Source organism: Pituophis catenifer, unplaced genomic scaffold, assembly GCF_029215685.1.
Source record: "Pituophis catenifer annectens isolate HBS135680 unplaced genomic scaffold, rPitCat1.0.hap2 SCAF_12, whole genome shotgun sequence".
NCBI classification, from domain to species: Eukaryota; Metazoa; Chordata; class Lepidosauria; order Squamata; family Colubridae; genus Pituophis; species Pituophis catenifer.
In genome coordinates, this window is record NW_027256892.1 from 25,380,773 (window position 1) to 25,397,027 (window position 16,255).

Below are 16,255 nucleotides of genomic sequence, written 5' to 3' on the forward strand. Positions count from 1 at the left end.
CCATCCCCTTCTTCTTTTACCCTCCATCGTTCCCAGCATTCGGCTCTTCTCCAGGGAGTCCTTCCTTCTCCTTAGGTGGCCAAAGTATTTGAGTTTCATCTTCAGGATCTGGCCTTCTAAAGAGCAGTCAGGGTTGATCTCCTCTAGGACTGACCGGTTGGATCGCCTTGCAGTCCAAGTAATTACATGCTGGTTGCCAAATGCCCAAAGTTTGATCACATGATTCTGTTGAAGACCCTGTTGGTTGTAGGTTATTTTTTTCAGTTGTAACTTCGAACGCTTGCTCAATGAACGGTTGTTAAGTCAAGGACTGCCTGTAGATGCATCTTAGGTATCTCGATGTCTCAACATATGTCTCAGTTAAGTTTTGGACTCGAGGAAAGGAAGCCCTGCCATCCTATTTTTATTTTTTGTTTTTTCCCCCAGTGGCAGTGATCAAAATGGAAGAAGTGCAGAAAAAAAGAAAAGATACATAGATGTCTCCTGTGTTCCAATTTATGTGTGAGGGATTCTGTAAATAATTCACTTGTCTTGAGGGAAGAGAGGCTTGCAAAGCGCTAATGTTAAAAACCTCCCCTTTTGTTTCAAAAATTCATTTTGATGGCGGATCTGAATGGGCATTTAATGCCGGTTCCCATAGCTACATGGGCCCAGAGCAAGACAGAGAGAAAAAAATAAAGCCATTGGCATCAAAGATAAATATCACCGCGAAAGATCAAAAATCGGGGATAAGCGTGTTTCCATACTTGACTCCGTAAACAGAGGCGGTGTAGAAAGGTATTCTAATGAGAAATAATTCCCAGGGAAAAGAGGATAGGCAGATCAAATGGTTATGGGGAGGCCATTAAAAAGCCCTCCTCTGTGAAGCTTAGCATTTTAAATATATGAATATATAAAAAGTCCAATGTCCTGTGTGTCAACCATGAAAGGATCTCTTGCACAATTCATAGCCATTGTCGCAGGGGTGAAATTTACTTACCTTCACTACCAGTGAAGCAAATGTGAGCGTGTGCGCAGAGGGTCAGAAACGGGACATGATGGCAAGTGGGCGAGTGGGCGGAGCCTCCTGCCGTCGGCGCTACCTGTTCTCCCGAGCCGGATAGAACCGACTGAATTTCACCACTGCATTGTTTGTCTCTACTAGGAAGAACCAGGGAGTGAGGATGTCTCTAGACCCAGAGACATCCAGAGGGGAGGGTTGGCCCCAAAACATCAGAAAAACAGGAAAACAGAGTTGGAAGGGACCTTGGAGGTCTTCTAGTTGAACCTGGTGCTCAAGACCCTATATCCGTGATGGCGAACCTATGGCACGCATGCCACAGGTGGCACATGGAGCCATATCGGTGGGCACGCAAGCTCAGCTCCGGCACACTGATTTTCTGGCCTTCTGGGCCCACCAGTCAGCAAACAGGCCATTTCCAGCATCCGGAGGGCCTGGGGAGGTGGTGGGGAAGGCCGTTTTTGCCCTCCCCAGGCTCCTAGAAAGGCTCTGGAGCCTGGAGAGAGTGAAAAACAGGTCTACCAGGCCCACTGTGCCATCATGTGCCAAAAGCGGGGGAATCATGGGGGGGTTGCATGCACATGCGTGGGGAGCGGGGCACATAGAATTATGGGGGTCGGCACGTGTGCGTGTGACCCCCCCATGCTCGCGATGGCAAAAAGGTTAGCCATAAATCTAACCCTAATCCTAACTGTAACCGTAACCGTAACCCTAACCCTAACCCTAACCCTAACCCTAACCCTAACCCTAACCCTAACCCTAACCCTAACCCTATACCAATGGTGGGTTCCTCACAGTTTGGCCTGGTTCGGCCGAGCCGGTCGCGGTGACGATATGACGTCACCGAACCGGTTCTCTTTGTTCGGGAACTGGGCCCTCCCGCCCCCTGCGTTATTCTTACATTTTATTTGGCCCCACCCCCAATCTATTGTTGCCTCCTGAGTCCCAGCTGATTGGCTAGAAGGAAGAAAACTGTTTAAACTCTTGCCGCGGGGCTTCAAAGGGCCGCCCTACAGCTGATCAGTGTTAAAAGGCAGTGTGGTGGTAGACCAGGGCGCTCGAAAAACAAATGAGTAGACCGATGCCTCCAAAAACAAATGAGTAGACCGGTGCCTCCAAAAACAAATGAGTAGACCGGTACAGCTCTGCAAGCAGTTAAAAGCCTGTTAGACCACTACCTCTGCTAAATCCTAAAGAATTGTCACATGACCATCAAGCCACGCCCACAAAATAAGCCACACCCACAGAACCGGTAGTAAAAAAAAATTAGAACCCACCTCTGCCCTATACCATTTCAGACAAATGTCTCTTCTTAAAAAGAGCACCCACAGCTTCTGAAGCAAGACTGGTTAATTGTCTTCACTGTCAAGAAATTTCTCTTTAGTTAAAGATTGGTTCTCTCCTTGATCAGTTTGGCATATTAGACATGTTGGTAGAAACAGGTTGAAGAGATATTTTTGTTGCCTTCACATAATGTTAGAATTCAGGGTCACCTAATCCTAAAATGCAGGCAGATGAAACAAAAGTGCTCCTTGCAGAGGAGAAATTTGTGGGATTTTTCCTACCTTGGTTTAGAGTATTTTAGGAAGATTTAAACCGAGCAATGGTGGATGAAGCACACTGTAATGTTTAATGGGGCTGCTATGTTTAAGTCCAGTTTATCACCGAGAATCAGTGACCGGAAAGCGTTACGTTGGAAAATAAATTCTCAAAGCCACCCTGGTTTGAGAAGACTGTTTTAATCTTCTTCCAGAAATTCCTGTTTCATTCACCTTAGTGATGTAAACAGTATTTCGGTTGGCCTCAGCTGAGTTTCCTAAAAAGAGGACACAATATATGTGGGAAAAGACACAGATTTTAACTCTCAAATCACATTGCCTGTGATTCATGTAGAAATGTGTTTCCCAAAAATGAGATTAAGACAGGGCGTGTTAACATCTTTTCTCAAAAGAGGAATTACTTCTTCTGAGCTTTAAACCCTTTAATTTACAACAGAAGATTAAATAAGAAGTAATCTAATTTAACATCCATTATCACTTCGGATAGGGAATTAAAAATATGACAAAGGGGATATACACCACAGTGCTGCCGTTTGATCCATGTTTCCTTGATGAAGCAGACGTGCTGCAAACATTGTGGAAACCTGTTGTATCTCCTTGAGTTGGCTTTGAACTGCAGGTAACTTTGTTCAAGCCTGAGAGACTGAGAGGGTTAAGGAGTGTCCTGTTGAGTGGTTGATCAACATTGCTTCTCATACTTCTCCTTCAGTATTCTGGACTCAACTCTTTGAAACCCAACCAGTTCTAGGACAAATATTCCATAGCTTTGGAGGAACGCCAACGAAAGAAGACCTCATGCAAGCAAAATCCCAACCAGAATATGTTCTTGGTAGGACGACTCAGGAAATTGCAGATGAAAATTGGCTACTACTATCCAAAGTATGTGTTTTGGAGAAAAATAGGAGCTTAGCTAATGGGTGGAAGATCGAGGGTCCAAAAACGATGGGATTGTTTGTTGTGAAAAATCTCAGCTGGGAAGAGAGAAAGCCACCGTGCCCAAGGAGATCTCAGGTACACCCCACAAAGGTCTGGTTCAGGAGGAAAAACTGGGAGAAGAAAGAAAAAGAAAGCTGACTGCCTTTGAAGTCCAACCATCTTGAATTGCTTCCAGCCAAGAGTTGCTGACGGAGGCGAGATACAAGAATGGAATCCGAGCTTCTGTGGAACGCTTTATCCACCGCCAGTGACCATTGGAAAGAAGGAGAGCAAGGCAAACCAGCAGAAGAAAATGAGTGGTTGCCAAGGAGATCTGGGAGGTAAGGAAGGAGGAGAACAGCTTGGAAAGGTCTGAGGTTTAATGGCATCTTTTTCAGCAAGTCCAAAGGCCCATAAATTCCAGTGGTTGCGCTTTTAAGGGACACCATGTGGGCAGCACATGAAGATGGATTTTCCAGGCAGCACATGCGGAGATTAATTCATGCTTCCCTTTGCCATCTCGCAGACCAGAAGTATTCCCATGTCTGTCTCCGCTTCAGCCGGCATTCCATATTGCAAAGCTGTCTGCCTCTAAGATTATCACCCGTGGATGAGTTGTAATTCCGAGCACACAGGCCAAAAATCACCCTCAGGAGGAGCTGCAATGATGGCTACCTTCAGCCTCTTTCAGCGAAAGGTGTGACTGGAAAAAGGCTTTGCCATCTCTTCTATTTGCCATCTTCCCAGGTTTGGGGTCTGGCATCAGCCCTTTTTTTTTCATTCCTGGGCTTTCTATTCTCTGCCCTCCTTGTTAAGGATATTGTTGAGTTACACCCAAAGTTGTGGTTTATAAAGCAGAGTACCGTTAGAGTTTTACGCATGGAAACGTTTTGAGAGTAATTGTGAATAACATACAGACAAATTGGGTTTTATAATATTTTACTTTTAGGGAAAAGCAAAATCATAGTCCTTTAACAATCCAAGTCTTAGCCAAATAAAGTGCAATATAAGATCAATCCAGGGATATAAAATCTTCTTACCAGTTTGTAGAAAAATACAAGGAACAATCAGGAACAATATAAAAACAGTTCAATAAATATCAGAAAGCAGTAAATAAATAATCATGATCAAACCATTGACCATGGAGAGAGATCAAAATTATATATATTTATAATCAAAATTATATATATTTATAATCAAAATTATATATATTTTTAAATGTTTTAATATTTGTATTCTATGTTTTTTATCTTGGCTGTACACCGCCCTGAGTCCTCAGGGAGAAGGGCGGTATATAAATTAGAAATTAAATTAAATTAAATTAAATTAAATTAAATTAAATTAAATTAAATTTAAATTAAATTAAATTAAATTAAATTAAATTAAAAGGAGTTACAGCGTAACAGCAGGTAAAAATGGTGTAGTGTTCACACTAACCATAATTTAGCTCTCCTTAAATACATTGGCTACAGAGCTCAGCCAATCAGGATGTAGAATGACTCAGCACAGTTCTTAAACCTACATAATACATTCACATAATACAAACATACCATGTTGGCTTATATATTTCCTGGCCAACCAATTAGGCAATAACCATTTCCTAACACTCCTTTTTTCAAAGATGGTGGAGGAGGCTGCTTTCAAAGTTTGGGATTGAAACAAATAGGTTTTGGTGTGGAAGGTAACTTCAGAACGAGACGTTTGATCCAGGGATGAACGAGGCTAAAATAGCTTAACCAAACAGCGAAGGAATGCAGAGGAGCTGATTTTGAACATCGTTTCCTTTCCCCATAGAAATAAAAGTAATCTGTTGTTAAGTATTAGTATTAAAATAATAGTAGATATAAATAATGAATATGGTGGTAAGCTTTAACTGTGATGGCACAAAAAGTTTGTACTCGCTGTTTAATGAATGTGGAATGTTTGTATTAAAAGAAATTTTTTTTTAAAAAAAAGAAATAAAAGTATTCTGATGTGAATTTCATTTAATTTAGTTTGTCAAGCATGTACAAGATAACAGGTATGAGTATGAACATGTACACAGGAATGAGTACAAATAAATGGGGACAGTAGGACAGGGACGGAAGGCACACTGATGCTCTTATGCACGCCCCCTTTACGGACCTCTTAGGAAACGGGGTGAGGTTCACGGTAGACAGTTTAAGGTTAAAGTTTTGGGGGTTAGAGGATGTAACAACGGACTCAGGTAGAGCATTCCAGGCATTGACTACTCTGTTGCTGAAGTCATATTTTCTGCAATCGAGTTTGGAATAGTTTACCTTGAGTTTGTATCTACTGTTTGCCCGTGTATTATTGAGGTTGAAGCCAGGGGTGGGTTCTACATTTTTTTACTACCGGTTCTGTGGGCATGGCTTATTTTGTGGGTGTGGCTTGATGGTCATGTGACAATTATTTAGGATTTAGCAGAGGTTCTGGTCTACCAGGCTGTACTGATCTACCCATTTATTTTTGCAGGCACTGATTTACTCATGTATTTTTGCAGGCACTGATCTACTCATGTGTTTTTGCAGGCACTTGTCTACTCATATATTTTTGCAGGCACTGATCTACTCATGTATTTTTGGAGGCACTGGTCTACTCATGTATTTTTGCAGGCACTGATCTACTCATGTATTTTTGCAGGCACTGGTCTACTCATGTATTTTTGCATGCACCGGTCTACTCATTTGTTTTCTTTTAACACTGATCAGCTGTAGGGCGGCCCTTTGAAGCCCCGGCAAGAGTTTAAACAGTTTTTTTTTCCTCTAGCCATCAGCTGGGACTCAGGAGGCAGCAATAGATTGGGGGTGGGGCCAAATAAAAGGCAAGAATAATGTGGGGGGTGGGGGGGGGCAGGGGGCACGGGGGGCCAGAACCAGTTCGGTGACATCATATCGTCACCACTACCGGCTCGGCCGAACCGGACCGAACCGGGAGGAACCCACCACTGGTTGAAGCTGAAGGGGCTCTGTGAAATGGTAAGAAGCAAAATGTGCTATTTAGGGACAGTTCACAGACAACGGTCTCAGGAAGAGCAAGCTCCTGTGAAGCTTTAATCTTTTTCAGATCTAGGGACTTTTTATAGAAGATAGCAACACCCCCCCTCCCCCTCTCCACCCTCTACAGTTTTCACGGTCAGACCGGTAAACACGATAGTCACTTACTGTGCTAATGGAGTCTAGAAAAGATACATTCAACCACATCTCGCAGACAAAAATAAGGTCGAATAGGGCCGCATTTAGTAGTAGGAATTCAGGCGTTTTGTTTGCGAGGCTTCGTGCGTTAAGTAGCTTGCATTTAATTTATTTAATTAATTTTATTTATTTCCTCGAGTCTTCTTTCTACCCTGTGTAGAGTAATTTACGCAATTTGCTGTTGGTGATTTATTTATTTATTTATTTGTTTATTGGTTCGATTTATATGCCGCCCTTCTCCGGAGATTCAGGGCGGCTTACAATGCGTTAAGCAATAGCCTTCATCCTTTTGTATATACCTGCTTAGTAGGGCTTTCGGCCCCCCCCCCAAGCGGTGTTCTTTTTATACAAAGTCAGCTTATTGCCCCCACAATCCGGGTCCTCATTTTACCTACCTCGGAAGGATGGAAGGCTGAGTCAACCTTGAGCCTGGTGAGATTTGAACTCGCAGTAATTTTTTTTTTATTTTTTTATTTTTTTTAATTTGATTTATATGCCGCCCTTCTCCGAAGACTCAGGGCGGCTTACAATGTGCTCAGCAATTGCAGGCAGCTGGCAGCCAAGTGCTACTTAACAGCACTTTAGTGCTATTTAACAGTGCTTTAGTCCGCTGCTCCACCAAGGCTCCTTATGTCTGACCAAGAGAGCCAGATAGAAAACCCCCCCCCATCTTTATTGAGTCTCCCTCCTCGGCTCCCTTCTCTGCTAACCGTTCGCACCGCAAAGTCAAAACAAAGTCCGTTTTGGCATCGACTCGATATTTCAAAGGAGAAGTGAAGTTTCGAGTTTCATTTTTTCACTCGGTAACCCAAGTCCGTTGCTGAATTGGCACATTGCACGAGGTCATAACATGCTCCGTTGGAGTTGGCCAAGTAGGATGGCTGGAATGAACCCAAACATGGGGGCTTGTAACCCACAGTTTACGGGAGAGAACGTTGCAGCAAGCCTATCTGCAGTTTAGTAGAATCCGATAAATCACGTTGAACAAACAATGGCTTAATGTGCTTGGTGAAAGAGTTCCCTGCTCCTCACCATGTCTGACTTGCCATCTGCAATATGTGATAACAGCTGGAAGAAGCCGGAATATATGGGAAACAGAACCTTTAAAAAAAAAATCAATATATAACCACACAGCCCTGAACCTCTGGAACAGGACATCCATCAGCAACCGAGTGTGAAGCAGGAACTAATTTTGATCTTCCTCCCCCTGTGTTTATTTTGAACACCTGAACAGGATGTGGCCTAGCAAGGAGACATAATTTGGCGAGGCTTGTCAAATCAAAGCTAATGTAAAGGAGTGTGGAAACTTTTTGATAAGGCAATGAGACTTGCTGGGATAATTTGGGAATGGAGCTGTCCACCTCCCAGTGTTTGCAATCTTGACACCTTAATGACCCACTCAGGGCGTAAATCTTCCTGCATCCCCCGGAAGGTCTGCCTGGCACAGGGGAAGATGCTCCCCCACTGCTGATAATTACATCCTTCAAGTCAGCAACTTCTTACCTGGCAGCTGAAAGCCCTTCAAACTGGGGTGGCAGGTGGGAGATTGCAAGGGATGCCCCCCCTCGAAAGAGCAAATGGAAAATCTGGGAGCTCATGTCAGCAGGTGGGTGCCACACCAACACCTGGAAATAAGGAGAAATTTCCTGGCTGTGAGAGCAATCAACCCATGGAACAGAAGTTGCCTTCAGAAGTTGTGGCAGTTTCATCACTGGAGGCTTTCAAGAAGAGACTGGACTGCCATCTGTCAGAAATGGTGTAGGGTCTCCTGCTTGGGTGGATGGGGGTTGGACTAGATGACCTACAAGATCCCATCCAACTCTGTTAAGTTGTAAACTGCAGAGCAGGAGACCCAAACTTTGGCTTATAAGAGACAGATCCAACAGGTGTAAATATGTTGGTATTTTTTCAGTGAGCGCTCACCTGGTCTGCTGAAAGGAAGCTCAGCCATAAGAGGGCCACCAGCTCAATTTCTAAGAGGCTCCCCAAACTTTTAGGAAAAGGGTTCCAAAATGCTGAGATCTACTCACAAGCACCAACATCTTACAAGATTTGGGCTGGTTCTTGCTGGTTTTTTGTCCGGATGGGGTTTGGAAAGGCTGATGACCTCTGGGTTCCTCAAGCATAACGAGACCTTCTGTTATGTCTTTTCAGGGTCAAAATATTTTTGTAGATAAGCTCATTAATTTTTTAACATGCCTCCAAGGGAGTTCCACTTAATGCAGGTGGAGAGCATGGCTAAACAGGATTAAGTTCGCCCAATAAATAGCTATGTTAAATTGTTTTGCTCAGAACTCCTTTAGGCGCCTCATACATACTCAACTGTGACAGGAGCTCCCCCAAAAGATTATGAAGGACCCTTGATTATTCTGCTACCCACCAACCAGCTGGCCTCTTCCTTCCCGCCTTCTTTTCACCACCTTCCCCTGTAATCAACGGTCCCAGGAGAAAAGAGATGCTCACCGTGAGGCATATGGCCTTCCTCCTTACATGTCTTTTTGCATTAATTCATTGCTACCTGGAACTTTCATCGCTGTGGCTGGAAATATTAATGTGCTGGGTGGAAGTGTGTAGCAACTGTGCATATTAAGTGGATACCAAATAGACGTGATGGTTCAGAGTCTACCCATCATAGCAAGGGAGGGTGTGGGGACTCATCTTGAGCTGGAAGACATTGGGGAGTCCTTGGTGCTCTCTGAGCTTAGTTGGGGTTTTTTTTGCAGATGTTTCATTACCCAACTAGGGAACTTCATCAGTATTAGAGGGAGTGCGTTTGCTCTCTGTTTATATACAGGTGGCTTGCCCTGTAGTGGTGAGAATGTTCTTGGTGGTTCTTTGATTAGGCTGTTTACTCCCTTCTAGGACTGATGATGTTCCCTAGTTGGGTAATGACACATCTGCAAGAAAACAACCAAGCTCAGAGAGCACCAAGGACCCCACAGTTCCCCTCCTCCAGTGGTGAAATCCACTTTTTTTTACTACTGGTTCTTGGTGGGCATGGCTTGGTGGGCATGACAGGGGAAGGATATTGCAAAATCCCCATTCCCTCCCCACTCCTGGGGGAAGGATACTGCAAAATCCCCATTCCCTCCCCACTCCTGGGGGAAGGATATTGCAAAATCTCCATTCCAACCCCACTCTGGGGCCGGAGCCAGAGGTGGTATCTGCTGGTTCTCCGAACTACTCAAAATTTCCGCTATCGGTTCTCCAGAACCTGTTAGAACCTGCTGGATTTCACCCCTGCCTTCCTCCACCTCCTCTCTATAAACCCCACTCCCATCTTGCACTGATAATGTTCCCTAGTTGGGTAATGAAATAACTGCAAGAAAACAAGGAAGACCAGAGAGAACCGAGGACCCCTCTTTTCAACCCTGAGCTACAAATATTCTCTTCTATCGGAAGATAATTTGTAGGTTGGCCTCATCTCATGTCCTTCCCCTTTCCAGAATTCCCAGCCAGGTGGGCAATTTTGAAGTTCAACAGATCTGAGGGCATCAAATTGGGGAAGGCAATACCTTCACTAACTGAGGAGACGTGAGTGGACAACAGTCCGAACCAGTTTCTGATAGGTGACTGTGTAAAAACGGTGCAGAGGGTTGCAGTTGCAACCACCTTGTTTGTTTGCCCTTAGATCCTTCCAGGAACCTGGCACTCTCTCTGGACAGGTGGCAAAACCCGGTGGCAGTGATTCGGCCTCCTCTGGTATCCTCACGGCATCTCCTCCGAGAGCTTGAGGGACCCTATTTGCTGGATCCAGACAAACGCCTCTTTCTCATTCGTATCTGGCTTCAGGGCCCTGCTTGGAATTCTCACAATGAGTTCTGCGGGTTACAGCAAAGATACCAGCAGCCAAAATCTGGTCAAAGAGACTCTTGTCTTCTCCCCTACCCTGCCATGAAAGAGACATGAATGGCACTTCTGTCCCTTTTGGATCTGCTGGCTGAGTTCATTCAGGATCCCGACGCACCTGTCTTTGCCTGGCTCTTCTGCAAGGAAATTCAATGCCCTGAAGGACCTGGCATTTTCTTGGGGTTTTATATAGGGGGACTGCCTGGCAGGCAGGGACCCCTTCGCATCTGCGTCTTCGGAGGGTGAAAGTAGAGAAGAGATGACCTCATTCATATGCAGGGTGTGACACCTCCAGGGAGATAAGGCAGCTCTGATTTACATATTGGTGTGATGCATTACCCTTTGGGGAAATTGTGCCTTGTATTGTAGTCCACACACATACTCACCTACCCTTAGTGGGAAGCGTGCAGAATGCAGGCAGGAAAAAAATGACACTCGCTTGTGTCTTCGTTCACCGAAAAAGGACAAACAAGAAATAATGGATCTCCGCTCGCTTTGATGTGACCTTCAGCAAACTTCAACTCCTCAAGAGTTCTGGCGATCTGTGGAATTAGAATAAAGACCCTTGACCGCTGGGATCCAGTTGAGCAGAATGTTCTTTTGCCTTTTTAGTTATGATGTTTTGCACCATTTTATATATTGGGTTGTTATAGTTAACTTCGCACAATTATGATTTTTTGTTTATGGCTTGTTTTTCTTGGATTCTGCTCAAAGCGACGTTGTTTGAGTAAGGTTAACAAGCAATCAACTTTGCTGTGCTTGAGGATGGATGAGTGCAAAGAATATTTATTAGACAATAGGGATAATTTTAGCATGTGCTGTGAGAGCAAAATCTTCCTAAGCCAGTCTTGGAGTAAGAGGATGTATTCAAGGAGTGACTTTCAAGCTAGTTCTGGAATCTGGAATATATATACAACTTATATTATATTATAACTTACCTGGGGGTAGCAGGTTAGGAGAAATTCTTTCAGATCATATATCAATATTGCTGTGGAGTTTCCTTCTGAAAGTTAGGAGGTCCAGAGGACCATCCCATTCCAGAGAACTTCAAAAATATGATCTCTGTCCCTACCGTGTTGTGGCCAAAAGATCAGGTCTTTAGCAGGTCAAAGGACATTTCACTTGAGTAGAATTGTCTTCGAAGGAGCCAGAGTTTTTCTCTGAGACTTGTGAGATCAAAGGTGCCTCCTCAGCCTTATTGGCTTTGCTAGGATGAGAAGTTATGGATACAGCTTTGCCAGGAACATGAGTGAGAACCCTACTGAACCAAGCCTTCTGAATATACTACTGTTCGATGCTTTGGTGGCAGCTATAATGACTCCCTGGAGAAGAGCCTAATGCTGGGAATGATTGAGGGCAAAAGAAGAAGGGGAAGGCAGAGAACGAGGTGGCTGGATGGAGTCACTGAAGCAGTTGGCCTAAGCTTCAATGGTCTCCAGGGGATGTAGAGGACAGGAAGGCCTGGAGGAACGTTGTCCATGGGGTCGCGATGGGTCGGACATGACTTCGCGACTAACAACAACATAATGACGTCATGTGAAAAATGATGCAATTGCTTTGGAGTTACATCATGATATCTAGGATGTCATTTGCTGCAGTAGATGCCATTCACCAATGTTCACTCGATGCCTGAAAGAGTTGACGGTTCACCTGTGGCTTTGTGAATGACAGAAGCATGCTCTACCTCAAGGGTCTCCAACCTTGGCAACTTTAAGACTTGTGGACTTCAGTGCCCAGAATTCCCTAGACAGCTGGGAATTCTGGGAGTTGAAGTCCACAAGTCTTAAAAGTTGTCAAGGTTGGAGAACCCTACTCTACCTAACTGCTGCCATCTTTCTTCTGGGGTGTCCAGGAAAGTCCCCCAAAAATCTGTGCCTGGATTCATCGAAGGCTAGACAGCAGCCTCAACCTTTATTTTTCCAACTTTTGATATTGTAAATTATTTTAGGAATCTCTCGTTTCTGTGACATTTCTAGAGTTTAAGAACTGAAAGAACCGACACTGCTGGGAGTTTAATTGACTTTCATCCTTCACTAATAGTGTTTTGGTTGGGTTCCGATTTTATATTTTTCTGATTTGATTTGTCTTCGTATTAATTTCCTTTTGTTGTGTGAGAATACTGGATAGCGGGTATCATATCAATGTTGCAAAACATAATTAATTTTAAAATAAAATGTAACACATACAGGGTTGTATGTGTTACAAAATCATCCTCCTCTTCCTCCTCCTCTTCCTCCTCCTCCCCCTCCTCCCCCTCCTCTTCTTCTTCTCCTCTTCCCTTCTTCCTCCTCCTCCTCTTCTTCCTCCTCTCCCCTCCCCCTCCCCCCCCTCTTCTCCTCCTCCCCTTCCTCCTCCCCTCCTCTTCTCCTCCTCCTCCTCCTCTTCTTCTTCCTCCTCCTCTTCCCTTCTTCTTCTCCTCCTCCTCCTCCTCCCCCTCCTCTTCTTCTCCTTCTCCTCTTTCTCCTCCTCCTCCTCTTCTTCTTCCTCCTCCTCTTCCTTTCTTCCTCCTCCTCTTCTTCCTCCTCCCCCTCCCCTTCCCCCTCCTCTTCTCCTCCTCCTCCTCCTCCCACCTTCCTCCCCCTCTTTTTGCTTCAATTTCAGCAGCTGCTTAGTAATTGGGAAAAAACCAGCCTCTTCTTTCCATGTCTGATCTGGTTTCTATATGCAGAAAGAGTTGTTTGTAAATCCCGGTTTAGCACAGGAGCTTTTGAAAGGAAATTCTCATCCCAGATTCTTTCCAGGCGGGTGGATTTAATTTTTCTGTGTTTCTTTCTGCAGCGCCGAGGGCACGCGGGGAGAGAGGTAGATCCCCAGGGCCTTTTCCCTAGAATAACAATGTCATATTCTTTGATATGGAGAGGGGGGCTTACAGTTGCATCTGGAGGCAGCAGTGGCAGCAGCCTCAAAGAAGCCAGCAAGGAGAGGCCAAGGTCACACTTCTGCCTTTCTTTCTCCATGTTTCTTGAACCTTCTCTTGCAGCAAGGTCTGGGAGCTGTTTGAAGGTACACCAAGAGGAGAAGGACTGGCATAAAAGGGAGTATTTTGGTACTCAACCTCTTTTTCAAGGTGAATATAACCAGAGACAATTTGGAGAAAGGAAGGAATCTGGATGAGGAGGAGCAAAAAGGAATATCTGGTGATGGGGACAGGACCAGAGGTGAAATCCAGCAGGTTCTGACAGGTTCTGAAGAACCGGTAGCGGAAATTTTGAGTAGTTCAGAGAACTGGAAAATACCACCTCTGGCTGGCCCCAGAGTGGGGAGGGAATGGGTATTTTGCAATATCCTTCCCCCAGGAGTGGGGAGGAAATGGGGATTTTGCAGTATCTTTCTCCTGGAGTGGGGTAGGAATGGAGATTTTGCAGTATCCTTCCCCTGCCACGCCCACCAAGCCACGCCCACAGAACCTGTAGTAAAAAAAAAAATTGGATTTCACCACTGGACAGGACCATAGTTTCTTCCATTGCATGGAGGACTGTTGGTTTGTCCCTGACTTACTCCTTGTCCAGCACTTTGTAGTAGTGGAGAGTAAAATAAACCTAACATATTCCTTGAGCTCAGGAAATAAATGTACACAAAGGAATGGAATACTGGGTGGCCTGACCAAAGGACCGTTTCCCACCTGGTTTTAGAAGGATTGGAAAGCAGACTGAGGGTGGGTTTCTTGCAGGATTTCCACGGTGGATTTGATGTCCATCTAAGATCAAAGTCACCATCACGGTTGACACCAGCCAGAGAACAGAACAACTTAAAGAAATAGTGCAAGATCGGAAGATGTAGAGAGACCTGGCCCAGAGAATCGTCAAGAATAGAATAACAAGAGTTGGAAGGGACCTTGGAGGTCTTCTAGTCCAACCCCCTGCTTAGGCAGGAAACCCTACACCACTTCAGACAAATGGTTGTCCAACATCTTCTTAAAAACTTCCAGTGATGGACATTCACAACATCTGGAGGCAAGTTGTTCCACTGATTAATGGTTCTCACTGTCAGGAAATTTCTCCTTAGTTCTAAGTTGCTTCTCTCCTTGATTAGTTTCCACCCATTGCTTCTTGTCCTGCCCTCAGGTGCTTTGGAGAATAGCTTGACTCCCTCTTCTGTGGGGCAGCCCCTGAGATATTGGAGCACTGCTATCATGTCTCCCCTAGTCCTTCTTTTCATTAAAGTTGGACATGACTGAATGGATCATCTATCATCAATCATCATCATCATCATCATCGCCACCACCATCAACAAGTTCAGAGTGGACTTTTGAGGAGCAGCTGGAAATATATCTCCAGCTTTGCTTAGCTTCTGGCTGAAGATACCTATACAATTTTCTCTTGGTTCAATCTGGGTTTATGGATTCTATTCTCAGTGGGACTTATTCCTAAATACCTAAAGGTGAGGCCAAAATCCTTTTGCTTCCCCTTCTGTTCCAAGAGATGACCAGAGAGAAGTCAGAATAAAGTTCTGTGCTGAAATCTGTTTCTGAATTTTGCAATGCAGTTCCCATTCACACCCTCGCAGGCATACCACACACAGCCCAAACGCATACTTTAAGGGGAAAGGGCGCACATGGCATCCGTACAAAATAGTTTTGCACAGCAGAAACCTCTTGATTTCGTGCAGGAGAAGGAAGACCAAAAAGCAGACATTTGCAAAAGGCACACAGAAATATGCCCATGTAGACTTTGGGGTTTTTTTTGTTTTTTTAAATCTATAAACAGTTCCAGAAATTGCCTGAACTAAATTTAATGCTGGGGATAATAAGACATTGATAAAAAAAAAAAAAATTGGAACATGCGGCTGTCACGCAAATCCAGAACCACTTTGGCCTCTGGAAGTCTGGAGTTTTCCTGCCTTATTTGGTTTCCCTGCTTCCTTTCGTCTTCCCGATCCCCCTTCCCTCCTGGGCCTTTCAGCAGCCAAAGACCCCGTTTATTTGCCTGCCTGCAATCTCCCTGAGCATAAAAGGCGAGGTCTCCGGTTGCATGAATCAAAAGGGGGGGGTGTCTTTTGTTTTCCTCTCCCCTCCTCTCCTTGCCGTGCCTTTGTGGGTGGGTGGGGCAGCAGAGTCTGCTTTATTTTCAAGAATGGCAAGAAATAAAACTTTGGATAACCACTTAAGAGTAAATATTGAGCATGCACAGAAGGTAAATAACACAGTACTTCCTGGTTAAAACCAGGAGGTAATGACACCCGGGTGGGTAGGCGGAGCTTTGCTCCGCCATTGCTACCGGATCGCCAAACCACCAGGCAAGATCGGTACCAGACCGGGCCATTAGGTCCGATCGGGAGCATTTCTTCCTTCATGGCTTAGGCCCAGGTTATTTGTCGGACCACCTGCAACGAGCGTCAACTTCCCATCGCCCGGTGCGCTCTCACAGAGAGGGCCTACTCAGGGTGCCGTCGGCTAGACAATGTCGGCTAGCGACTCCCAGGGGTAGAGCCGTCTCTGTAAGCGCCCCCACTCTTTGGAATCAACTTCCCTTGGGGCTCCAGTTGGCCCCTGACCTTCGCACCTTCCGCCATGAATTGAAAACTTGGCTATTGACTTCCAGTGGTGACGTAGGGTCGAGGCGGCACGGGAAAAGAAGCGCTCTATTCCCAGTGTCGGATTTCTAAGTTTTTGGTGCAGTATCCTTCCCCTGGAGTGGGGTGGGAATGGAGATTTTGCAATATCCTTCCCCTGCCACGCCCACCAAGCCACGTCCACAGAACTGGTAAGAGAAAAATTTTGGATTTCACCCCTGCTTTCA